A 27,823-nucleotide genomic window follows, 5' to 3' on the forward strand; every position below is an offset into this window, starting at 1 on the left:
CTTCCAAATGCTACAGAAAATGTGGACCCTGAGGACGGGAGGAACTTACAATAAGAATCAGCAAAGCTGCAAAGCAAGAGGAGAGACGAAGCATTATGAGATTGTTGGAAGGTATTAACAAGGAGCCAATACGGGAACAGTAATATTTTCATAAAGTATGTTAATATCCTTTTGGGTAGAAATAGTGTTGTATACCGCCAAGGGCATGGTGACCCTAACAAATAAACAGATAACCATAAAGGCAAAGCAAAAGCAAAACCACGCTGGTGTAATACAAATGTTAAGTTCTGGTTTAGGTTGACTTGGGCAGTACATGTTAATATCAGTGTGTTGTTAAAATTATGCTAGTGGGGAGGGTATGGTGTGCCTGCACTCACACGCTCCTCCATCTGGACGTATCTCTTCCAGACTTTTGCAGGCAGACGAGGAAAGGCTGGGAAAGCAGGAGGGCATCATTCAAACAACTGGAAGAACTAATGGCCTAATCCGTCTCACATTGCATCCAGAAGCCCAAGCCATGTGCCAATTATTTCATATAATATTAATAATTACAAAGATTATTCTCATATATGAGAAACAGCAATGCCCAATGTGCTCTGTTCAGAAAGTTAGGATTATAAGCAGTTTTCACTTTGGAGAAGGGGGGAAAGTGATAAATCCTGGATAGAGATATCGGATAAATGGCAAATGTTATTTATATATGGAGACAAGCTCCAAAAGCTGGTGGTTTCGTTTGATTGAGAAGGCAATAATAACTTTATTAAGGGAAGTCGGAGGGAATCTCAGGTACTGACTTCCCTTTGTTAGATATTAAGAAAATGCACATATCACGAGGTGATGCATTTAAAATGAACATACGCGTGCAGCTATTATCTTTGTTAAGAAAGAGAACGTTAGTTGTGCCGCAGACATTCCTGGGTTGTTATTCCAGGTCACACACCTCCAGCCAAAGATAACCATGAGCCATACTTCTAATTCCAGTGATTAGTTTTGCCCGTTTATGAGATCTACATCAACCTAGTAACAAAGCATATTCACTTGTGTGTCTAAATTCTGTTGCTCAACATCACCCTTGTGGGATTTATCCACAACTGTTCCTTGTAGCATAAGTTAATTTATTTCTATTTTTATACATTATTCCATGGTACAGATATGCCATAAATTATTTATCTACTCTACAGTTGGTGAGTATTTGGGTTTGAGCTATTGTAAATAACACTGGCACGGATATAAGCGTACATCTTTAACGTACATATTCTAAGCTTTTCTGTTGACCGGACCTGGTAGCTGAATTGCCGGGTCATGGAAAATCCACACATTCGGATTTAGGATACCGGACCGAAGACCTGTCCAAGGTGCTAGTAACCATTCTACCTACCAGCAGGATGGGAGTTCATATTCTTTCACATCCTCTCCAACATATCACCACCCTTTCAACTGTATCCACTCTGGCAGTCACGTAATTTGCATTTTTGAACGATCAGTGGTGTTGAGTATCTTATATGCTAATGCCTTACTGGTTGTTTTCATTTGTGAAGTGTAATTTGTTAAAGATGTTGGTCTATTCTCTATATGAGTTCTTTGTTATATAATGCAAAATAACCTCCCCCACTCTCCGGCCTGCCGTTCTCATCTCTTCCCTGTGCCTTGTAATGACCCAAGTTTTTAATGCGTACAAAATTCTATTTGTCAAACTCTTCCTGTATGGTTACTGTTTTTATTCTCAAAATGATACTGTATTCATCACTGTATATATTTAAGATATATAACATGATGTTTTGACATATACAGTGAAATGATTATTACATTCAAGCTAATTATCATCTCACTCAGTGACCATTTTTGTGTGTGTGTGATAAGAGCACCTGAAAACAATCTTTTAGAAAATTTCTAGTGTTCAGTATTCTTTTTTGTTGTTGTTTTAGGTTTACTTATTTCTGAGAGAGCGTGCGCGCGCGCGAGAGAGAGAGAGAGCGCACAAGTGGGGAAGGGGCAGAGACAGAAAGGGTGACAGAGAGAATCCCAAGCAGACTCCGCAACCCAGTGCAGAACCCACTGCGGGGCTGAAACTCAGAACCGCGAGATCATGACCTGAGCCGAAGTCTGACACTTAACTGAGCCCTTAGGCACCTCCAGTATTCAGTTTTCTTTTTTTTTTAATTAAAAATTTTTTTTTAACATTTAATCATTTTAAAGAAACAGAGCACAAGCAGGGGAGAGGAAGAGAGAGAGGGAGACACAGAATCCAAGCAGGCTCCAGGCTCTGAGCTGTCAGCACAGAGCCCGACACAGAACGCGAACTCACAAGCTGTGAGATCATGACCTGAGCTGAAGTCGGACATTTAACAGACGGAGCCACCCAGGCGCCTCCAATATTCAGTTATCTTAACTATAGTCTTCATGCTGTACATTAGAGCTCTATACTTTCTCATCCTACATAACAACTGGTTTGTACCCTTTGACCAACATCTTCCCTTCTGTCCATTTACCCCACCCCTCCACCCCTGGTAATAACCCTTCTACTCTCTGCTTTTATCTGTTTGGTATTTACAATAGCCAAGATTTGAAAACCATCAAAGTGTCTGTCAACAGATGAATGGATAAAGAAAGCTTCACACACACACACACACACACACACACACACACGAATATTATTCAGCCTTTAAAAAAAGGAGATCCTGCCATTTGCAACAACATGGATGGACTTAGGAGACATTGCAATTATTGCTTTTAACATCTAGTTTAAGAAAACTTTGTCTACTCTGAAATCATGAAGGGATTTTGTATGGACTCCAGTTCTCTGTGGAAACCTCTAACTTATCTCTCCTCTTGATAAAAATCACTTCTCGTCTACATACTTCAAAATATGGATGATCACTGGCTTGGTTTCTAACACTGTTATTTTCTTGGACCTAGTTCTTGTTTACCTCTTATTTTTTTCATTAAATGCCGTCCATTTTGCATGAAAAAATTTACAGCCTCTAGCTGATGCTCTATTCCTCCAGGGGCCTAGGTTTTAAATTCTTGCACGTAGCTAATCCAGGTATCCCCTTACACAAGCAGGTTCAAGGTTCAAGGAACACAAAGGTTCAAGGGTGGGGTTAGGGTTTGCAAGGTCTGGTCTATGTTCTGGTTACTTTTCTTACAGGTTGGTTATCAGGATCCCTTCCTTAGGGGATCTAAGATTCTAGTTTCTAGATTCTAGATCTAGAATCTAGATTCTAGTTTTTCAATTTCTCATGCTGTGAATCTGCAGAAAGTTCCGAGTATCTTCTCACACATTGGAAGCGGCCAATCTCTACTTCACCTCTTGCACCGTGACCCCTTTTCAGTGACAAACAACTCTGAGATGAAAATGGGAGCAGAGCTAGATCTCCTCTGCTTCTCTTCCCTTCACTGCAGGGATTGGCCCCTCCAGTCTGGGCTGCTGTAAATGATCTGATCCCCAGTCTTTGGCTTTCACACCTGTAAGACTATCACTCACACTGCTTACCTGCTACTTTCTGCTCAGCTTTTCTACATCCTGCTCCATGCTGTTTAACAATCTACAAATGCCTTGACCAAAAAAAAAAAAATGTCATGTAGAGTGTTGGGCTTACCTCCAATGTGTTTTCCTTCTCTCCAGGTTCTTGGCTGTACACGTTCTAACTGCCTTGATAACTCTCTGGTACCTTCAAAAATGTGTTCTCATTGTATTTACCGTTTCTTGTGTTCTTGGCTTTCAGTTTGGTCAGCTGCAAACTAATCCATCATAGCCAGAAGCAGAAATCTTCAATTACCGCACTCGAGTCCAAAAATAAAGCCCTAAAAGTGAAAGAAAATGATTGATAGAACAAAATTACCAACAATCTGGGACATTTAAGTAAATGTATTGACCATATTTCAAATGAGATTATTTACTGATTTGACCATTCAAATGACTCCTGGAGCTACATTCTTTCGGCCCCCACAAGATTCCAGCATGTAAGATGCAATTTGGAAAATATTAGTATATATTTAATCATATTAAATATATAATAAATGTATTTCCCTTAAAATAAAACCTACGAAAGCACATATTCTTGCCGCAGAAAGCACGTCCATGATGAGCTCTGGCAGTAGCTGCTATTTATTGTACACAGACAGCCCTCTAATCCATATTTTCATTAAATACACAAAAGGATTACTGCTATTTATATCTCTGAAATGAAGAAACAGGCAGAAGGAGAAAAGAAATGTGTCCAAAACTCCTCTGTAGTAACCAGAGAAGCCAAGATTCCAACTTAAGTGTATTTGATTCCAAAGCCCAGAGGTATATCCGTTGTGTATACTGTTCAATAAATGTACCCGGGGTCGTATTTGGAGGGCAAAATATGGAGTATGAATACAAATGTAAATCTGGAACGCTCCCATGAAGCTACCTGCTCAAAGAAATTCTAGCATCCCTCATGCTTGTGTGTGCCCACAAAAAGGACAAAGGAAACAAAGGCTTTCACCTCCACTCATCAGAGTCACCTAATTTGCTACAATCCTTTAATACTTTGAGGTCCCCACTGGGAGAGACATTTCTGATTACATGAACTTCACCAGGAGCTGCAGCTGTCCCTGTATCCAGGCTTGTTAGTTCAATAACGCGGAAGTGAATCCGAAGGCTGTGGGAGCCCCCAGTGATGATAGTATTGTTGGACTTTAGGATGTTATTAACAATTTGCAATACAAATGAGTTGTCTGCAGGAGGGGAAATCACACTGTGATCATACCTAATCAATGTAAGAATTAAAAACAAGATAACATGTGGGGAGGCACAGATGTGGATATTAGGAGCTAAGCTTTAGCCTGCCATTAGCCTGACAATCATTGGGCTCAAGGTCAGTACGGATGTGCTCAGGTTTATTTCGTTATTCTTCTCCGTCATTCCCACTGAACATGGACAAAGTTAGAAAATCTTCTTATGTGAAGGTGATCGAGAGTTCTCTTTTGCTTCCATGCTAAAGAGAGACTCATGGGACCACTCCCTAGAGAGTACATAGACTGAGTAGAGATTTAAATCAAATCAGCATCCGTGTAGTACATTAATGACCAGAAAATATTTGGGGGGTATCTTCATCAGGTTGCATTCTACTTAATTTCTTCACTTCAGCTCTCCCAGTGTGTTAACTCCTAAAGCATTTAATGTTCCTTCCCCCATCCCAGCATCTGGTAGCCAACAGAAATTCTATACAAAACGGGAGTTGAGCACCTTTGAACAGATAAGAAGACCGGGGAATATAAGGACTTAAAAACAGGTAAAATTCCATATCCAAGAAATAAAGTCTCTGGCGTAAAAAGAGAAAACTGCATTCAAATTTTTCTTTTTGCCTTGAAGGGATGGTTTCTTGTTTCAATGTTCCAGTGCAACATTTTTGATGGGTCTTAAAATTATATTTTCACTTCATACATACACTAAGATTTCATTTTCTTGACTCTGGCAACAAGTTTTAAAGGTGATTGAGAAATGATTCACGGAAAGAAATTAGAAATAATCTAAAGAATAACCAACAGGTCCACAGGCTAGTTGTGCTATAGTCTCTCCTTCAGGATTTAACCAAATCTTTCCTCATGTTTCAATTTAAATGCTTTTTTTTTCTTTTTGGGCAGAATACCACCTCAGCAATATTTGTCCTCCTTAGTGGATCCTATCAGTAGGCACCTATCACATTAGCCTATTAACAGTGATACTAGTTTTGACCCCTTGGTTAAGGTGTTGTCTGCCAGATTTCTCCTCTAAAAAGGTATTTTGTTCTTTTCTTACTAATATCTACAGTGAGGAAGTTTTGAAACTGCATAAATGTCCTGTTGAAACTTGCACCTAATGGTTTCGATGACCAATGTTGCATCATTCAGTTCCTCATGAGTTTCAGAATTAAGGTTTTTCTAGAATCTTCCTCTATTTACAGCAATGTCCTTCTACAGATAGAAGATTTTTCGGTCTCTCAAAGGGTGTCTGTTTGTGGATGTTGTTTAATATATGAAAAAAAACCATTTCTGTATATTAAACAACACCCACAAACACAAAAAACCGTTTTGTAGAAAGGGGCGAATATTATTCTGACAAACGATGAGTCACAAATGTGCGTCAGATTTGATGCCAGTTCCTTGGGAAATTTGGGGCAAGAATCTGTGCTAAGCACAGTGTGACTGAGTATTATTGACACAAAGCCCTTCCATTTCTTGGTACGAGTTTGGGTGGCACATGGAAGGCGTTTTCAGTAAAACATTTGTGTGGCCTGGACAGAACATGCCAGAAACAAGGAGTGGCGGAGGATTCCTAGTCCCACAGCCACTGAACCAACAGGTCTCTCTTTCCAGTTGTGATGCATTCTTCAAGATGTTAAATATGCCTTTGCAAATATAAATATATATGTTAATTAAATGCATTCAAAAGCTCCTTACATATTTTATAGAGGATGTGACTTACAGTGCTTTGTAAAACTCTCTAGCTTTACATTTTTTTAAAGTTTCTTTATTGATTTTGACAGGGAGAGAGAGAGAGCACAAGTGGGGGAGGAACACGGGGAGAGGGAGGGAGGGAGGGAGGGAGGGAGGGAGAGGGAGAGGGAGTGGGAGAGGGAGAGGGAGAAGGAGAGAGAGAGAGAGAGAGAGAGAGAATCCCAAGCAGGCTTCATGCTATCAGCACAGAGTCCCATGCATGGCTGAACCCATGGACCATCAGATCACGACAGGAGCTGAAATCAAGTCGGATGCTCAACCAGCTGAGCCACCCCCAAAACTTTCTAGCTTTATAAAAGTCTTTCGATGGTGACAATTAAATTGCTACATAAGATATAACAAAAAGCTTACCCACTGTATATATTACATGCATTTATCTGCCCTCAAACCGTAGATTGTATCTAGAGCTCCTGCCATGAAATCTCAACTTTTTGAATGATGTCTTCAATTTTGCTTATAGAAAATATTTTTCATAGATCATGAAGTAGGAGCAGTACTGGGTATGGTGTATCTAGCTAAAGAGTAACATAACCTATAAATACAAAAGTTTATTATTTTAATTTTTTAGTAAACACATGCCGACTGAGTTCTGTTTGGTTTTATCAGCAAAGGTAGATGAGACATTTTATGAGATCAGCAGGAAATATTTGGAGATGGTTATTTGTTTGGTTTGTTTTGGGGTTCTGTTGGGATTTTCTTTTTTTCTAAAGATGATAGCTAAGTGGTCTAGAAATAAACTACATGACTCATCGTTATTTAGCCTTGAAACTTCAATAGGGACATATTAAATGCATCTAGTTAAAAGCGATTCAGCATGGGAGCAAACTGAATGGAAGAACAAGAAATGAACCAAATCCTGTTTAGAGAGCGCTATGGAGATGTTGATGGCTTGTGTTATGAACACAGACACCCTGCTAGGCCTTGATTGGCCACTCTGCGTTGATGAAATGTTTGAAGTGAATCATTATCCACGTCAAAGACGGCCAGGAGAAAATCAAAAGAACAAAATTATGTTGCAGCTTGTTTTGACAATATTTTTCTTTTCAAAGCTACTCACACGTATTAAATTCCTTAGTAACACAGGACATTGGAAAGGAGAGGAAAAGGTCACATTGTAGAGACGTGCAATCAGTGTGTTTTGTCATTTATGAGAATGGAAAGAAATACGGGATGATTATCTGGCATGGTTAAATTTCTTAAGTGATATGAACCACCATTTCATCAAGGCCAGATCATTACAGCAATGACTGAGAAAGTGGACAGACCATTTGTCACGACTCCACAGTCACTAGGAAGAGACTCAGTTATATACTCGACTGTGTGTACATGCAGTCCTGGTCGAGATCCAGGTGGTGATCACCCACCGGCAGCGACATCCTCTACGGAACCTCAAGAAACCAAAAAAAAATTCTGTAATTTACAAATGCTCATTGCCAAATAAAAATAAAGCCAATTAGTTGTGTGAGTCTCCACAGAATGTTCCAAAATATTGATTGCTAGAGGGCATTTGATTGCATGGTAATTCCCTGATGCTACAGGATTCTAGCAAAACAAAAGAAACTATTATTGACCATTCTTCTACAGAGAAGGCTCCGTGCTAAGCTTTCTGCAGACAGAAATAGAGGAGTTTCTCCTACTAACTCTTTGAATTGGTATCTGTTTTGGAGGAAAGGAATTTGAGGTTCAAGAAGGCTAGTTAATATACCCAATGTCATTCAAGAAAAGTCCGTTTTCATTTATGTAACCTTGACGTAACTGATAAAATATGTCAACTTAATTAACATTAGTTTCTTCTTTTTTCTTAAATTTAACCCATATATTTAAAATGTCAACATCTAGGGGAAGCCTGGGTGGCTCAGGTGATTAAGACTCTGACTCTTGATTTCAGCTCAGATCATGATCTCACGGTCGGTGGTTCGTGGGTTCCAACCTCGTGGAGTCTGCCTGGGATTCTCTCTCCCTTACTCTCTGCCTCTCCCCTGCTTGTGCTCTCTCTCTTTCTCTCTCAAAATAAATAGATAAGCTTTAAAAAATGTCAACATCTAGTTACTTTTTAGTTACATACTGTCTGGGAAACAGAAACAAACATTTGTTTACAACTTCAGAGTTCAGTAGCTGACAAAACATCACCCCCATCGGCAAAGACACATCCTCACGTTTGTACAAAGTTCTACTAACCTGTAAAAGTAGCTGTGGCTCGCACATTTAGCCTCTGTGGTTTGTTTGTTTTAATGTTTATTTATTTTTGAGAGAGAGAGAGAAAGAGAGAGAGCAGGGGAGGGGCAGAGAGAGAGACACACACACACAGAAACAAAGGCAGGCTTCAGGCTCTGAGCAGTCAGCACAGAGCCCGAGGCGCGGCTTGAACTCACAAACCACGAGATCATGACCTGAGCTGAAGTCAGATGCTGAGCCTACTGAGCCTGCTCAAGTGCCCCAACCTCCATGGTTTTTTCAACAAATCCTGCTCCACACTATACCATGTTCACTACAAGAGTTTTTTTGTCTTACTGTTTTTTTAGTACATTATTCTTTAAAGTTGATTTGTGTTAAGGACTATGCAGTGCGTATTATTTTAGTAGCTTTCCTTTCATTTTTTAACAAGTGTCCCTGGTGATTTTCCCAAGGTGTATATAGGAATAAATACATGCAAAAAAGAAAAAAAAGAAAAAATATGTATAGCAAACCATACAAATGTAAATGTAAAGTAAATAGATACTTCTCAAGCAAAGGCACAAAACATTTATTTTTTTGCTCCTCTGTTGCACAAATCAAAATGAAGTTTTATAGATACGATGTCTGATTTATTTTCTTCACAAAAGAATAACATTTGGGGTGTAAATATATTTGAGAATTTACCTGTATATGAATAATGTGTTTGTATGTGTAAGCGTTCTTTGCAAGTTCTTGTTTCCAATGTACGGAGCTGATACACTTGTCTTTTCTTAATCAAGAACTTCCTCTGGACTATTTTGCTTCTTTTCATAAGATTTTTCATCAGTTAAGAAAGTAGGACTCTTTCATTTAAATTATGCAGGAAAAATTTTAAAAAAAAACAACAACATGGGCAAACAAAGACAGAAACAGTGGGAGAATGGTAGGGAAGATTACTGGTAAAATTTGATTTCAAGGCCCATCTTATTTTTTTTTTAATTTGGAATTCATTTTATTTCCCTAATAAGGAAATGGAGATGGTAGGATATCTAGGGGAAATTTGCAAGATATCAAAGCTCAGTAAGGTGACAGGATTAATGGCAATCAAAAGTTCTCTGTATTTGAATTTCCTCCTCTTTAAAATGAAGGAAAATAGTTATGTCATCTACTGAGGTCTATTCCAGATCCATCACACAGCTGACAATCACAGACTTGTATTTATATTACAGCAGTGGCTTTATAGAATGACAAATCACTTTTGGATACTTCCATTGTCAGACCTGCCCTTAGCCTTTGGTAGAGATTATCACTTGCCCACAGTCCCTAGAGGAGGCATTTCTGTTCTTCCTGTTACTCCAACTTCTTCTCCCCTATCCTGGTTATATATCATCACGCAAGATGAACACCTGATCAAAGACAGCCAACTCTGTTCCCTTTCTTTATTCTGTGAACTTCCTTGGGGGTAACCATAGCAAACCCATGGACAGAGAAACAGAGAGTGTCACACATGCAGAGAAAATGGAGGAAAGAGACAAGGCTCTGGACGGATGGAGCAGGAAGTAAGAGCTGCCCATGGCTCGACAGAGACCCTGTTCCCAGGAACAGACGACTCAAGGCCAGGAAATGCTCTTTACTCTGTCCTTAGATCCAAACAGTGCTCTTTCCCATAAAGATTTTATTCATTGTATTGAATTTGGGTGGAATTGGGCTCCTCCTTTTACTAGAACAAAAATGAAACTTTCAAAAACATTTCATGGGTGCATTCTGAATTCAGCAAACAAATATCAATGTTTTGATTTCTTGATAAAATAAATGAAATCCCTTAACCACTTACTAATCCATTCATCTGATGCATTTTGATAAAAATCGGAGTGCCAAATATTCTAGGCATTTTCCAAGGGTCTGTGGAAATAGCGATCAACAAAATGGACAGACGTCTTTGTCCTCATGAAGCTTGCACTTCAGTGGGGAAGACAGGTAAAAAGAGAAGTGAGATATCTTAATGATGTCTTCTAAAGGGGAAAATATAGAAGAGAGGACAGGAAAACGTGGAGGGGCGGGAGTTCTAATACTCCATGAAGCGACCAGAGAAGACTTTGACAAATTGACATCTGAAGAAGGGGGGTGAGCACAGAGGACAGTTGATGGCAGACAATCCCAAGCAGAAGGAAAAAGTAAAAAGGATTTCAGGAGGGCACATGACTGCAAAATAGTAAGGGGGAGCTTGGAGTTTCTGGTTCTGTGGATAAGGACCTTGAAAGTCACCACTCCTTCCCAGAAAGTAAAAGCCAAGCAGACTGAAAACTCACAACCGTTCTGGCATCCCTTGGATCCATAAGAAAGGTGAGGACACAGGGCACACATCTGTCTCCAAAGCTGACGAAACAGACAGCCAAGTAAGAGGCAGTTGCAGCTGCCTTCCCGAGCACAGACATAATCATACACCGACGTGTGGACCAGTGATAGAGCAGGGAACCTGAAATATGATTCCTTAATTGCTGGGGGCTCAGTGGGGACAAGTGAGAGTTAAAAACTCCAGGGCGGGGGCAGTCATAAGGGCACCCCCACAATATTGTGAGATTTATGTCCAGGAGTTCAATCAGGATATCAGGAAAAAGATCGCCTCCTATTTGAGGCAGGAGGAGGGGAAAAGGTACTATTATAAAATACACCAGAGCACTCTGTTCTTATCAAGGCTTGCCTTCAGAAGAAACTACTTAACTAGAGCCTAACCTGCTGAGGTATATCATCAAAGCGTCACTGACCAGGGATAGGGAGATAGCCAACTCCAGTTGGCTCCAGTCCACTCTAGCCATCCTGTCCCACCTAAGGGGGAAGAAATAACAGAGGAACACTGGTGAAGTTCACGGGCTGGAGGCAGAGGTGCACTCAGAGACCGAGACCCATCACAGCATGTAGAACACACCCCTCCACCCACACCTCACGAGCACGTTACTGAAGGCCTATTTACAGCAGTTCCTTTTACCCTGTACAGCATGACAGGCGATCAAGAAAAAATATAAGACACACTAAAAGGCAAAAAAAACACAATGTGAAGAAACAGACAAGGCATCAGAAGTGGATGCAGTCAGGATGTGAGAATCATCAGACAAGGAATTTAAAACAACTACGATGGATATGTTAAGAGCTCTAACACATGACAACATGTAAGAACAGATGGGCAACGTAAGTAGAGAGATGGAAATTCTAAGAATGAACCACGAAGAAATCCTGGATATAAAAAATACTGCAACAGAGATGAAGAATGTCCTTTCATTTGGGCTTAATAGTAGACTGCACACGGTTGAGGAAAGAATCTTTCAAAGACTTGAAGACAAAAACGGGAACAAAGAAGAGGGGCAACAAGTAGAAAACAGAAATGAATATGGTAGATATTCGTCCATCTATATCTTTATCAGTAACCAGTCGAATGTCGATGGTCTAAAGACACCAGTATTTTCTGAGTGGATCAAAAAGCAGGCCCCAACTACATGCGTCTACCAGAGGCCCACGTCAAGTATAAAGGCACATACAGGCCTCAAGTAAATAGGTGGAGAAAAACAAGCTGTGCTCAAACGGGGAGGTGATAGGGTGGCTGGAATTATGGGAGTTTGAGGAGGCTGGTAAAATAGAAATCCCAGAGGTAACAAGGAGCCAGATTACATAGCACTTTGTTTTCCAATTCTCTTAATTAAAAAAGAAACCGCTTTATTGCCAACAAGGATATGAGATTGGGCACAGACTGGTGTCATCGCCTGCTGCTGAATCACAAGAGGTTCAGAAAGACACACGTGTTGCTTCTTACTTGCACGCACTGGAGGAAGCACAGCAAAATGGAACCCGTAAATTTAATTCCTGGTTATGCTATTTCCATTATGTGATAATGGGTTCATTACTTAACTCTACAGGTTTCAGTTTCTTCATTAAAATTAGGGAATTTCATGAATTACCTTAACTTTCAACACAAAAGTTCATGACTCTATGGCTTATATCAGCATTCATTAACACGGATCTATGGGCTATTAGTCAGGGCTCATTTGGTTACAGAACAAAACAAAAACTCATTTCGAAACTAGTTCATGATGAAATACAACGGCACTGAAGAGAAGACGTGGGACTCACACCCACTGGGAGTTTCATCTCTGTCAAGGGCGGGAGAGCAAGCAAGGGCAGGACTCAATACCCAGGACTCTGGGACCCCCATGTCCTCTCCCTGCAGGCTGCCTCCTGCTCTCTTCCTGGCTTGTCCCAGGAGATGGGAGGCTCGCTCTCCAGCAGCTCTCAGAACACACCTCCCACTCTTTAGAGAGAGACTCCTCACCTCAGTTCTAATTAGAAAAACCCTGGGGCTGCATCACCTGCTCCCTTCTCTGACCAGTCTCTAAGAAAGTCATTAGGTGAAGACAAAAAGCCCTTCCCTAAAGTGCAGGAGGGAGGCTGTTCCCATCACAGGGGAGGCTTCCTGAGAACAAGGTACAACAGGTACCCAAGCAAATGCTCTACCGGTAGGCGGGTGTGAATCACCGTTGACGTTAAAACGTTATGTGTATATGTTCAATCGTATGGAGATAGTTTCCTTTGGCAAAAGAATTATGAAGAAAGGTCTCTAGGTTATTTTTGAGTTTATTATTATTATTTTTTACTGCATAAGATGGAGATAAAGGGAAAGATACGGGAAGAAGTCTCTCTCAACTCACAGAAATGGAACTTGGAATTCAGTCCTGAGCCTGCACTTTACCAGCAAGTGCCAAGGGCAACCGACTGACTTCCTCTGAGAAAGGAGTAACAATCTGTGACCTCATGTCTCCCCAAGTAACAGAAACTGCAGATGATTTACTGATTAGGAAGCAGTGTGCCATTAGACGGCTTGGTCCTCGTGACAATCCTGTGGGGTTACCACTAGGCAGTGTGCAGGAGAAACTGAAGCCTAAAGTCCTTATATTTTTCAATATGAAAAGAAAAAAAATGGGTAGTAAATACATAAGCATTACATTTTTTGGTCTCATTTATTGTGGTATGTGGTCTATTTACATAAACTAAAATTCACACACTGAAAGCATAAAGTTCTATGAATTCTGACAAATTCATAGAATCATGTAACACCACCACAATCAAGAAATACTATATATGCCATCAGCCTTAAAGGGTTATTCATGATCAGTTCCCCACTCCCCAACCCCTGGCTGACACCCATCTGCTTTCTGTCCCTGTAAGTCTCCCTTTTCCCGAAGGCCATATAAGTGTAAGCACACAGTATGTAACCTGTTAAGTCTGGCTTCTTTCATTCGGCGTAATGCCTCTGAGATTCATCTACGGCAGTTATCGTGTGTATCAAGAGTTCATTCCTGTATGTTGCTGAGTAGTATTCTATGGTGTAGATGTACTATGATTTTTCCATTCATCCCCTGAATGACTTCTGGGTAATTCCCAGCTTTTTAACAATTACAAATAAAGCTGCAAGAAGCATTCACGTGTTTTATGGGGACACAGGTAGCTGTTTCTTCTTGGGCAAATGTCTAAGCATAGCACTGCTGGGTCACACGACGAATTCTTTTACAAAGGGGCTGTCTCATTTTGCTTCCAACCAACAATATATGAGAGTTTCGGTTGTTCAATATCTGCCAGTATTTGGTACTGTCCAGTCTTATTTTTAAGTGGATTTTTATAACATAGCTGATAAAAGAGAAAACTTGAATTCAGATATAACTCTTCTGACTCTAGATGGAATAAATAAACGTGAAAGCAGTTCTATATTTACAGAATTACATAAAGGTTTTTGCATTCGGTGCTCATTTCCTGTATGGGGCCCCATGGTAATGGACCACTGGCTGTTGCCTAATTCTTATAATACAGAAAGTCAGATTGGAAAAGTCACCGCATGGATTGTTTGTCCTGATTTCGTTTCATTTGCTGACCTAATGACAGAACACAACTTGTCGTTAATTGGTGTCAATACCAGCAGAATTTGGGGTACTGAAATTTTAAGAATTCGAAAATTAGAAATTTTACTTTGGGCATAGTTTACCTACATTATCCTTAGAATTAAAAAATGAGCATATGAAGCTTGGTGGACACTCCTCCGACTTTGGTGATTTGTTAAACAGATAAGAATAAAGTACGGGCACCTGGGTGGCTCAGTCAGTTACGCATCCAACTTCAGCTCAGGTCATGATCTCATGGTTCCTGGGTTCAGGTCCCGCATCAGGCTCTGTGTTGACAGCTCAGAGCCTGGAGCCTGTTTTGGATTCTGTGCATCCCCCTTCTCTCTGTCTCTCTCTCAAAAATGAACGTTAACATTTTTTTTGAAAGAAGAAAAGAATAAAGTAGGCGGCACGTGGCGGTCTTCTCCCTTTCATCCACGACCATTAATTGATGGCCCCGTGGTTATAAAGCACCATGAACATGGCGGTGGCATGTAAGAGCAAGGCTCTCCCTCTGGGGGAAGCCCTGTGTCACCCCCACTGTATAATTCCTTCGAATCTTGCCGCACATTAATTTCAGATTATTTTACAGGTGTTTTATGGCATTCCGGGACTAGCTATTTGCATACGTTACGTAAGCTATAAGGAAATTCAGCGTCTTCACAGCTACTGTCATCACCAATAAACCTAACACTCTTTAAAAGAAGCAACTGTGCATATGGTAGATTTTACCAAGGTTCTGAGTCTACGTCATGCCCCAGAGAGACCAAAAAACCCAATTTTAAATAAGTCATTGGTTTCTACTTCATTTTCCACTTTAATCCAGTCGACCCTCAGGTGTTTCTTGGTGCTGACTCAGGCCTTTGATATTTTTTCCCTATAGAGACTCCATTTCCACCCCGACTCTAGCGCGTACGACTTGCCAAGTTATTTAACTGCCGTGTGGCTAGTTGTCCAATTTGGAAAAGTGGGTTAGTACAAGTATAACTAATGCATAGGGTAGCTGAGGATTAGGGGAGTTAACCCACAGAGTGGATGGCTGTTTTCCTAGACATGCTCAGGGCCACACCAGTGTCAGGCACCAGCTTCCGCTGTGTTTCTATGGAGAACAATTTAGTCCCAGTTGCATTTTTAAGAGTTCTGTTGACATCCACTCCCCTGGCTTCTCTTCTTCCATCCCAGAGGGCATGTCTAATATTTTATGAACAAAAAAATGGCTTCTTCCGAACAGAAATTCTGAGGTTACACCGTCAGAGAATACGTTTGTCACGTTATTAAGGATCTACGTCTTCCACAGTGCGAGCCAAAGTAAATGGTTTGGGAACACCACTTTCTTTTCATATAGTTCGTGTACAATTGTATTAGCAATATTTGTGATAACGGTGAAGACAGGTAGCTTACCCTTAATGGTAGCTACTGAATAGGAACCAGATATTGGGATAAATTACATCATTTTACAGAAAAACATGGAGATTAGTGTTTCCTGTCCCATCTATCTCACTGTTATGAGGCTTACGTAAATATTAGAGATTTTAGTAAATCAGAATAATTACAACATCACGGTGGGGATTAGACACACTGGAGCACTAGAGAATCCTGGCAGCAGACAATCCTGGGTTTACAGCCAGGTCCCAGATGGGTGACCTTGAGCAAATAACATAAACTCTGAGTTTTCAGTCTCCTGTAAGAATGACAATACCCACGGAGACATCCTAAGGTTTAAATGAGAAGCGTGCAGTAGGTACTCATTAAACGTCATCCATTTTCCAGTCCCCCGTGAGTCACAGGCAGGAAAACTCATCTCCAGCACCCTGTTAATTGGATAAATAGTTCATTCTCTCACTATGTGACTGATGCCTGTGGAAGCTTACAGGTGTAGGTGATACCAGATTCAGGCCCAAGTCTTGTGCAGTCAGGAAAGACGGTGGAGGTCCTACAGCCTGAGATGGCCACACTTCCCATGGTGGCACAATCTAAGCAGTGCAGCCTTGAAAGCCGCAGAAAGGGACAGAGGACACTCATCCAGAGCAAGAGGCCAGGATGGAGCACGGGCATGTGCAAAATCAGCTGGCTTGGTCATGAAAAATGTCCGTCCACTCTCAGAGGCGGACAGAAATAAGCATTTGTTTTCGTGGATCTTCAAGTCAGCTGGGTTTGATTGAACTGGGTTGAGCAGCTCTGCTTCCTGCTGTAACAGGCAGAGTGACTGTACTCCACATGTCTTGCCCCCTGCTTGGGTGATGAGAACTAGGGCTTGCTCCTCTCGTGGCAAAGGCCAACACACAAAAGGATGGGCAGAATACACAAGGCCTCTTAAGGACTACGCTTCGATTTGCATAATTTTTACTGATAACACGTTATAGGCCCAAGAGCCTACCGTGGTCCAGATGATACCTAACGCTCTGCCATGTCCTTTGCAATCACAAAGTCTCAGCTGCTCCGAAGGAGCTCCTACATACTGTCTAGCGAGACTCACTAAATTGGCCAGCAAACCAAGGTAAAAATTGTCTTTAGTCCTAAAATTATTCAGACCCAAATTCTCATGCCATGACCAAAACTTGCACATCTCAACTGACACCTTATTTTATTCTCTTCATCCATGTTCTGGATGCTTACAATGTCGAGAGAACTGAGCCTTTCTGCTCAATTACTTGGATGTCAGTGATCCTTGTAGTAATGCATTCATCAAGACACCTATGTAAGTTATAAAGACAATTCTCTTAGAGTCATATTTGATAAAAACTTGAGAAAAGTTTTTGATCTGGGTATTAGCCACTTTAAAATGTGACAATATAAGCTTATCTTTGCAGGATTTGAAAAATAAAAAAAATGTATTTGCAATCAGAACACTGAGCTATTTTTTTTTGTTTTTTTGATTTATATGCTGTCTCTGATTTTTATTCTAGCTACTTGCTTTAAAGTGATGTCATATGCAATCCACGTTCTACCAGTGTAAATATAAATGAAACCTCATGAAATTTAGCACGGCTCATTTGAATCACAAGTAAATGGCTTCTCTATTTTTGGTACTACAAGAAATTAGTTGTCAGTCATTTGCCTAAAATAGCTTTTCTATTTTAATTCATGAGTGATTCATTTTTTGTTTTGTTTTTTGGTTTGCTTCTTTTTGCTCATGGTATTCATTACAAGTATAATTGGTGCCCGCCCAGCTCCCCAGTGTACCATCTCCAGCACTCAAGATTTTGGCCACTCGTGTCTCCTGTATATTACCCCCTCTCTGGGAATTGCCTTGAGCCCACGGAAGCTGATTCTCTTAGGGATTGAATTTTTCTGCTTTCCATCACAATGCAGTCTTAAGATGTCTTGCCACATTGAATATTCTGCAGAAAATACTTCGGTCCATTATATTTATGACCTCATATTCATCTATTAAGCAGCAGTGAATACTCTAGATACCCTGATGGCAGGAGAGAAAGTATACAAAGATTCAGGAAATTGCCAGCACATCCCCCGAAAGATAAAGGACAATTATTGCACATTGCATCTTTTACAACAAAGAAAGAACTGCACACAAGAGACTTCTTCATGTTCTATATACTCTATGCTTGAGGATAATGCTCTGACCCACTTATTGGGTTATGCACAAGACTTTTAGTTTTGAGTGTGGTCCTGTGGACAAAAATATTTGCTGCAGTGATGCAGGCTGAGGCACACAGAGCCCTGCCTCTTTAGCCATATGATTCAAGACCTCATGGTAATGAAGTATCTATAATTAAAATTAAAAAAAAGACAACACTGTAGTATATCCAGAAAGGCACAGAAATGAGTAACCATACTTGCAGAGGTAACTGACCCTAATCACAGGAGGACACTACTGACATCAACATGACTTTTCAATGATGATGCTAATCTTCATCAATGCCAGACTTCCTCACTGTGAATTTTCTCCCCTTCTCTTTCCATATTTTATTCTGTGGAAGCTAGTGAGGAAATCCAGCCCACACGCAGCAGGAGGAAAATACTCAGATATTTATTTTTTGAGTTATAGCGAGATTCTGTCATAATTCATTTTGTTGCTCCCAATTTTCCAGCTTTAGCGACCGGGGGCTTTTCCAGGCTGACCCCTGTGTCCTTTTGGCATGCCTCAGGTTTTGATTTTTTGTTTTTTGCTTTAGCAATTCCTTGCTTTCTGGCACTACTAGCTTCCCCAGGCTCGTCTTGTATTTCCTGCCCCAGACCAAGAATCAGACATTTCCCCAAAGAGCTATAAGGCCAATTTCAAATGCGTTGTAGAAAATGGAATATGCCAAACAAGTTTGTATTTCGTAGAGTAATAAGCTTTTGTGGAGCGGGTCTCTGGGAAAATACTTATGATGCAGGAAGAGATCACACTCTGGCATATAATTTGCTTCCTCTGGTCTCTTTTGTTTTTCTTTACTTTCTGACTTCAACACATACATTTTCATAAGTGCTTTTTATGGCTCAGTGGCAACTGAGAACAGTAAGCAGACTTTGTAGATGTCCGTCATTCTTGCTTCATCAGAGTGAGTTAATGGTTATTCCTTGTTCAGTTATTGCTGGCAGCTGAAATGGTTAACACTGAGGAGAATGGAACATCTTCACAATGTAATCTTTGTTGATTCCGTGGGAAACAGGGTAACTTGCTCTTCAGGGACCAAACAGAGGGGTAAGGGATGGACAGAACGTCAGGCAGCTCCATCTTGGTCCATGGCGACCTTCCTTGATTTCAAGGGCACAGGAGACAGACCCAGGCATTGCACACCAGGCACAGAGGACAGGGACTAGAACACAGAGAAAGACCACACCTCTCCTTTCCGAGTACATCTGTTTACTGGCTTTTTGGCCCACGACAACAGTTTGATTACCTGTTTAGACAGTAGCTAAATGAACACATGCATTGGAAAGAGAAAGATTCCAGTCGTTTTCACTTTCAGACAAAGTTTACGCTAAAAAACTTAATGAACATTCAGACTAGAATTTGTTTCAATAAAAGATTTCACAATCCATTTATGACTCTCACCTCCTCCTTGCCCTCTCTACAGGAACCGCTGCATTGTCAGACCCACACATTTTCTTGAATACATTATGTAAATAAGGAACAGATAATTTGTTGAAAAGCTTTAGACTGGTGAGAATTTTTTTAATATAGCCACTTGGAGTTTTTACATGCTTGTATTAATAATTGCTGGCTATGATAATTTATTTCTAAAACAGGGGCTATTTGTCTGAAAATGGACTCCTCTCCAGCAAGTCTCACTATTTAATTAATTTCTTGAAGATGAAACTTCACGGCATCATTATAGATGCAGAGAAAAAAAATGCTTCCGTTAAATTAAAAGAAGTCAAAATGCAAAGCTTAATTAGTAGAATATATTTACCAGTAAGAACTAATTAAATACACATTAATCAGTTAAAATAAATGTAGCGGTATTGTGCTCCTTCTATAGTTATATTCCTTCTGTTCTATACCATTTAGATGCTTTCTCTGGTTTCTTCACTATCCACTCCTTCTTACTCTCCTTTGTGGGCTTATTCTCCGCATATGACCTCTGTTTGTCCCAAGGCTCTGGTTTCATCTTTCCGCTCCATCTATAGACTTTCTATATGAATGAATCAGGTCATAGCTTTAAATATTTTTACATTTCTAGCCCTGACCACTTCTCAAAGCTTGAGACTCTGAAATCCAACTTTGAAGGTGACTTCTCAGCTGCATTGTGTTTGACATCTCCCCACAGAGTCTCTAGGTGTACCTCTAGCCTTCCACCTCCCCCATGTTGCTGAATGGGCTCAACATCTACCTTCTTCCTTCGGCCAAATGTGAGCAGCTTTCCATAATCTTTGCTAGTATCACCTACATCGAATCAAGTGGTCTAGCTCCGAAATATTTCTGGAATTATCCTCATATCTAAATATGTGGTCTGAGTGCATCTGATTCCTTTAACTTGGCATGTTTTTGAGGTTCATTCATATGGCAGTCTATATCTGTTTGTTCCTTTTTTGGTGAATCGTTTTCCATTGTATAAATAGATCACATTTGCTGATCCACTCAGTTGGACATGTGGACTATTTCCAATTTTTGAATATTAAGAATAATGCCGCTATAAACATTTGCAAAAAAGTCTTGGCATGGAAATACTTTGCTTTCCTTTACTTGGGTAGATTCCTAGGAATACAATTCCTGGGTTGTATAATAACCATTTACTTACCTTTCTAAGAAACTACCAAACTGTTCTCCAAAGTGGCTGGACTGTTTCACATTCCTGTTAGCAACGTGTGAGGTTTCCCATTTCCCTAGATCAGGGCCAACCCTTATTATTTTCGCCTATCCCAATCAGTTTTGATTTAAACATGTCTAGTCAGTGAATGCTAATGGAAACCCTTAATTCACATACCAACTACATGTGAATGTCCTGTGACACTGTGTTTCTACTGAGTTGAAAAGAAAATAATGAATGAGTAAAAGGAAATTGTGAGTGGTTAGGCTGTTAGCAAGGACGGCCATTTCCCAGTAGAGCAGGCCAGCTAAATCTCTCATCTGGAGAGGTTTGCTCATTAAATGAAGTTAAAATGAACCTGCTTCCCTGTTGTAATCACATGGACTGCCAGGCTCTCTAGGACTCAAATACTCCCTTACTGTGTGTACATCGTAGGCAGGGGTGAGGTGAACCATTGCACAGAGAGAATGTAAAGTCAGAGACAAGAAGCCAGTAATTCAAATAATACTAAAAATTGACACCAATGACCATTTAAAAAAATAAAGGCAGAACCTAAAGAGCTTTCATTTGCTTCTGGGGAGTTGAACCCTTGTTCAAAACAAACAAAAAAAAAAAACAAGTGAAAGGGAATGATTATCTAGTAAACCATCAACTGTAGTTCAAGGTAAGGATGCAAAACTGATGGATGTTATATTTGAAGTGAATTATCAGCTTGAATTTTAACTGAGGTCAGTTTATATCTGTAAGACTTATTAGGGTCCTAGTTAACTTCTCCTATAATATCTGAATCTAAAATATCTAGAGTCTAAAATATCTGGCTGAAGAATAAACCCACAGGATGCCAAACTCTGCTAGGAGAGTTGGGGGTCATCATTTTCTGAGAATAACAAGGAAAAATGAAGATATCTTTCAGGACCTTCCAACAGCCATATGTGCACAAACTTTATGTTAACAGAGATGTTAAATTTCCCACTGCACGTGAACAGCATAAGAGAAGGTGAGAGGTCATTTATTTTATATTTTGGAATATTATACAAAGTTCAAGGGTATGATATGTGAATACAGGGTAATAAATCATTTTGGGCAGAGGGTAATTAAAGAGATTAATAATATTAATCTTTTGCCTTGATATTGAAAAAAATGAGTTCCACATCTTCTTTATATCTTATTGGTGTATTTCTCTTCCTATCACACTCATTACCTGTCTTATAGACAATAAATATATATTTTAGGATATAAATACAACACTTTCTTTTTCAAGTTTAGCATATTCTCAACAGCAAATATTTATGTGGCTATTATATTCATAGATTTTTTAAATTAAAATCAACTGACAAAACTCATTTATCATGAGCTTCCAAAGCCCTACAGAAATTATTACAATTATAATTATTCATAGTCTTATAATATGCAGAAAGGTCTTAATTCAACTAAATACCAACGTGACATTTCCAGCAGCCCAAATAGCCCCTTAAATAGCTACTGATATTCTTTAATGAGCATTTACTATGTTCCCAAGCACTATACTGAATCCTTTACATTGCCTAATTTAATCCTTCCTACCATTCTATGAGTAAATACATGCACTCGCTGTTTTACAGGTAAGACAACACAGACTTCTTAAGTTTCACTATTTGCCCAAGATCACTTGGCCTCAAAATGCAGGATCTTGGATTTAAATCTTGGCATACCTGATTACTTAGCTTGGTGGCATAACTACTGTGCTCTCGTACCTCCTTCCTCACTCACTGTTGAAGAAGACTGTGCAGACAGACCCCGGAGTCACTTCAGTATTCAAGGTCCTCAAGCACACCATGGTCACATGGACCAGTATCCCTCCAGAGGATGCACCTGCAGGGTGGGATCCCTGCTTGGGACAGCACCCAGAAGGGGGAGGAAGAGGATTTAAGGGAGAAAAGAGAATAGAGGCTGGGGACACACAGTCACAAGTCAACAAGCACCACTGGAGATTTGGCCAGTACACGCTCTGTGAGGTACGTGCGTCTTTTTGTGCACATTTAGCTAAAGTGTCCTCACTCTTATGAATCCAGGAAGCACCACGCCTATCAATCGGGGGGGAGCTAAGAGTAGCTACCTCCACACGACTACCCGAAGCCAAGATCTTGCATGTCTCAGATTCTACTAACGTTTTCCGCTTTTCTACTGGAAAAAAAAAGTGCCAGATACTATGAAATACGAAAGACGTCAAAACTACTGTGGGATCCTCTGGGAGATTACACCAAGAGAGATACATAAGGAATCCATTGACTCCAATCCCCTGATTGAACCTACACTACTCAGGGGATGAGAATTCATATATAAACATTTCATCTAACCCCCCTTCAGAAAGCCCACACCTTGTCTGAGAACGAGTCACGCGGCCACACTTTGAATGTTGTCCACTGCACATATAATACAAAATGAACACACGGTGGCTGGTAAGCCAGTTCCCAGATTCACTTCCAGAAGACAACAGATATGACTGTCAAAGTTGCTATAGCATGCTAAATTTTCTAGAAATCACGGCCATAGGTGTGGGCTGAGGACGACTGTTCTAACCTTCACCCATGAAAACACGCATGTGAGGTGTAACACGAGGGTACACGTGAACGGGCTCATTTCCTCATGTATCTTTCCAGCTCACCAGCATCTTTCCCAAAGTTATGATCATCATATACAGTGGTGGTAAAACCAGGCTCTGTGAATATCATGAATTCTACATTAAAATATGTATTCCTGCATCTACCGGCTGAGATAATTCTATGTGGCATTCCCCTATGGGGTTAATTTGCTTGATTTTGTGGGGTTTCTGTGGGAGGTGGAAAGGCCAGATGGATACGGACAACAGCACAATGGTCCATAGTATCACAGTCACAACTCTGAACTAAAGACCGGCCCGTCACACATTTTCTCCCAGGAAAGCTCCCAGAAAATCTTTAAGACCCTGGGGGTAAGGGAGGGAACCTTGAAATAGTTCTGAAATTCCACTTCTAGACATCCCGAGATAGGATCACAGATTCAGTTTTCAAATGATTAGGGAAGTATTACATCATTTGCTCCACGATATTGTGGAACAAATATCTGTCAATTACCTTGGCAAAGCTTTTCTAATAAGGACAATGTGTTAAGTGCCAAGAAAGGCATTACAATGTGCAGCTTTCAAAGAAAAGCAATGAGACTCAGCAATGGAAGGAGACAGTCAAAGTTCTTTAGTCACTGTTATTATATGCACAAAATCAATTAGGCCAAAAAATACTTGAGCTGCTTACAGAGCATAACACAATTCAAGTCGCTAATTTGCATCTGAATATTATTCACGGAACTCTAATATGTTTTTCAGGGACATATTCCTTGAAGAGAGGACGGATGGATAGACGGAAAAAGGTATACTGGGATGTAAGCATGTAAGTAAATAGAAACATGGAAATAATTTCTGTCAGTTGTGGAACGCAATAAGGAATGGAAGTCATGATTCATTTCTGACTTTAGGTTTGCTATGTGACAGAAGGGGGGTTCATTGTAGGGTATGTATTAAATGCAAACCCTTCACACGGTGATACCAAGAGACAGAAAAGCTTCCATGTAGCCTCTTTAGGTCTGAACAGTTGAAAGATGATGGTCAAAGGGCAGCTTTTGAAAACATCTCCTATGTTTTATCGGCAGATACCGTACATGGTGTCCCTACTCCAACGTGTGGTTGGCAGACTTCCTCTTTTTGGTATATGAGTTCCCCATTCAAAGAGAACTATAACCCTTTTATTCTGACAACTGAGGGAACGCCCAAAATGATGATATGAAAAAGTGTATGACTGGGGAGCCTGGGTGGCTCAGTCAGTTAAGCATCCGACTTCGGCTCAGGTCATGATCGCACTGTACATGGGTTCGAGCCTGGAGCCTGCTTCAGATTCTGTGTCTCCCTCTCTCTCTGCCCCTTCCCCACTCATGCTCTGTCTCTGTCTTAAAAATAAATAAAACATTAAAAAACAAGCGTATGATCACTCGTGTGAAAATAAATATAACAGTTTCAAGAATACAATCATCCCTCTCTCGGAAATATCCCTAGTCTCTTGCCCCTCTGAGCATTATCAGAAGTTCAAGCAGGAAACGTTCTTTCTCCTAGAAAAAACGTGCTCTCTTACACATGCAGGCACACGCGCGCGCACACACACACACACACACACACACACACACACACTTTATTTTACGATCAAATGGAGAAAGAGGGACGCTTGCTAAGAAGTCACATAAGTATTTAAAACCAGTAAGACAAACAGTGGTACTAGCAGTCTGTTTATCAGGAAGTAGGCGTCTAGAGAGCAGGTTGGCTTTCGCTGATAACACTGGATAATTTTCTGGAGGTTGCCTTAGGTCAAATAGGCGATTGAAGGTGGGGGCGTGGTGACCCAGGAAAATCAACACAGAAAGGTGACATCCAACAGGAGATACCAGATTCTGGCCCTTGACTTACTTCCTGGCGAACTGTGTCCTCTTAAAATGGATTAAATTAACACTAATAACTCCTCTCCTAACCCTTTTCCCATTATATAACTTGAACATTCTTTTAAGTTTATTTGAGAGAGAGAAGCGTGAGCACGCATGTGAGGGGAGAGGGGCAGACAGAGAGAGAGAGAGAATCTGAAGCAAAATCCACTCAGCGCAGGTCTCGTGAACTGTGAGATCATGACCTAAGTGGAAATCAAGAGTTGGATGCTTAACTGAATGAGCCACCCAGGAGCCCCAAAAGAAAATTTTTAAGTGAGAGTCCAAGCCTTTCCCCTGCTCCAATTCTTATGCCTTATTATATAAATTGAGTCTTGTTGGTTTTAAATGAAAATCAGGTATCAAGCTTCTGAGCGGTCTGAACATATTTATTCAATTATTTCAACGTTATTCTCTTCCTAAATAATTTATAGTGTCTAGGTTCACAAATCAAATAGTACAGCCATTCACAGGGCACCTGGGTGGCTCAGTCGGTTAAGCATCTGACCCTTGATTTCCGTTCAGGTCATGATCTCACTGTTCATTGGATCGAGCCCCGCTTTGGGCTCTGTGCTGACAGGTTGCAGCGTGCTTGGGACTCTCTTTCCCTCCCTCTGCCCCTCCACTACTTGTGCACCAGCCTTCTCTTCCCCTAAGTAAATAAGTAAACATATATATGCGAATAGCCATTCACACAGGATGGACTTTTAAATTCAGGATGTGAAATGAGATGGGACAGGGGCGCCTGGGTGGCGCAGTCGGTTAAGCGTCCGACTTCAGCCAGGTCACGATCTCGCGGTCCGTGCGTTCGAGCCCCGTGTCAGGCTCAGGGCTGATGGCTCGGAGCCTGGAGCCTCTTTCCGATTCTATGTCTCCCTCTCTCTCTGCCCCTCCCCCGTTCATGCTCTGTCTCTCTCTGTCCCAAAAGTAAATAAAAACGTTGAAAAAAAACATTTAAATTAAAAAAAAAGAAAGAAATGAGATGGGACAAGGGAAAACGATTCCTTTTATTTTGGTCAATAGTTTTTATTTACTTAATCCCACCCCACCCCCACAACACACAAGCACAGACATGCATCCCTGCTCTTCCTTGTTACTCTTTTCCTCCTCTTCCCATTGGGTCTGTGGGAGCAGATGGCAAAAGGTGGAGGGAGGAGAGCTATTAGTAACCAAGATCTGGCTCCCATCTAGCAGCTTTCTTTTCAAAATTGCCAAACACGCACCCACGCGCATGTGCGGACATGCGCGCGTGCTCGCGCGCGCGCGCACACACACACACACACACACACAGTGTGTGTCTTTGTATGTGTGTTCATACATTTCAACAATCTGCTCCTTTCAGAGCTATGTTTAGAATATAGACACAAGCCATTACTATTTACTTTAAAAGTAGTATCTATTTATTGTCCCCTTTATCCATCATATTATGAACCACAAAAATTGAGGTGACTGTTTTTCTGAAAAGCGTATGACAAACATATACTATTAAAAAACACGATTTCCTCTACCCAAACCTGAATAAGTACAAGAGAATGAGTATCAGAAAATAGAGGAAGAATAAAAACTTTGTCTTTGTTTATAAGCTACTCAGGAAAAAAAAAAAGAAGCTAAATGGTAAAGCCTCTTCTTAACTAACAGACCCCAATCTCATAGGTAACATTTTAAATGGTCTTTCTTATTTTAAGAACAAAATAAGCCGTTTCATCTTTTTTTTCCTAATTTCAAAATGCCCAGGGTTTCATTAGTTCTGTTTCTGGTGTTCTATTTCTGGAGCTGTGAGGAGAGCTATTTCACATCTTTAAGACGTGGTAGTGCAGAAATAACAGGATCTCCACACCCCAGATAATTTAAAATGGAAATCCGAGTGGCACTTCTGGGAGTGATAAAGAGAAGCCATATGCACAGATATACTCTCTTGAGCCCCTGCAAACTTTTCTGACGTTTGAAAAGCACTGAAAGTAGAATTTTCTCTGGTAGAGCTATGCCAGTTTGACTCAATCTAATTTTATTCCAGAACAACCTACAGAAAACCACACACACACACACACACGCACACATACACACGCACGTACGGGGGCGAATCTCTTAGATTCTGATAGCTCCTTGTAATTACGATGGGATGTCCATAAATTAACTACTTTATCTAAAAACTCACGTTTAATTTTAGATATACTACCATAGTCAGAGCCTAAGGGGAGATCTCACTGCTAACACTTGGGTTCCAGAATCCTTGTCAGCTACCACTGGCAGTCCCAGTAGGCTCGCCACGAAAGACAGAGGGGACGGATGGCTAGAGAACCTCCTGAAGGTTGCTACTCTGAGGAAGGGGCAGCCTGAGTCACAGTTCAGCATTCCTTTCTATTTAAAAAGATTTTTTTAATGCTTATTTATTTGAGAGAGAGAGAGAAGGAGGAGGAGGAGGAGGGGGAGAGAGAAAGGGAGACAGAATCTGAAGCAGGCTCCAGACTCTGAGCTGTCAGCACAGAGCCCGACATGGGGCTCAAACCCACGAACCACGAGATCATGACCTGAGTGCAAAGCGCTTTTCATCCCTTGCATAAAGCCCACAGCACCACTGGAGGACCCACCTTGGGTACCTATTTC

At 40.7% G+C, this 27,823-nt stretch overlaps 1 long non-coding RNA gene across 10 annotated transcripts in view; it reads right to left on the reverse strand.

Annotated features, from left to right (window-relative positions):
- The window catches only part of LOC109494948, a 415,303-nt gene that overhangs the window by 115,523 nt on the left and 271,957 nt on the right, over nt 1-27,823 (reverse strand). For all 10 annotated transcript variants that reach the window (XR_006590573.1, XR_006590572.1, XR_002738562.2 and 7 more), the window contains one exon: nt 3,600-3,804. This is a non-coding gene — a long non-coding RNA (uncharacterized LOC109494948). The remainder of the gene's footprint in view (nt 1-3,599; nt 3,805-27,823) is intronic.

This window comes from Felis catus, chromosome E2, assembly GCF_018350175.1.
Source record: "Felis catus isolate Fca126 chromosome E2, F.catus_Fca126_mat1.0, whole genome shotgun sequence".
Classification (NCBI taxonomy): Eukaryota; Metazoa; Chordata; class Mammalia; order Carnivora; family Felidae; genus Felis; species Felis catus.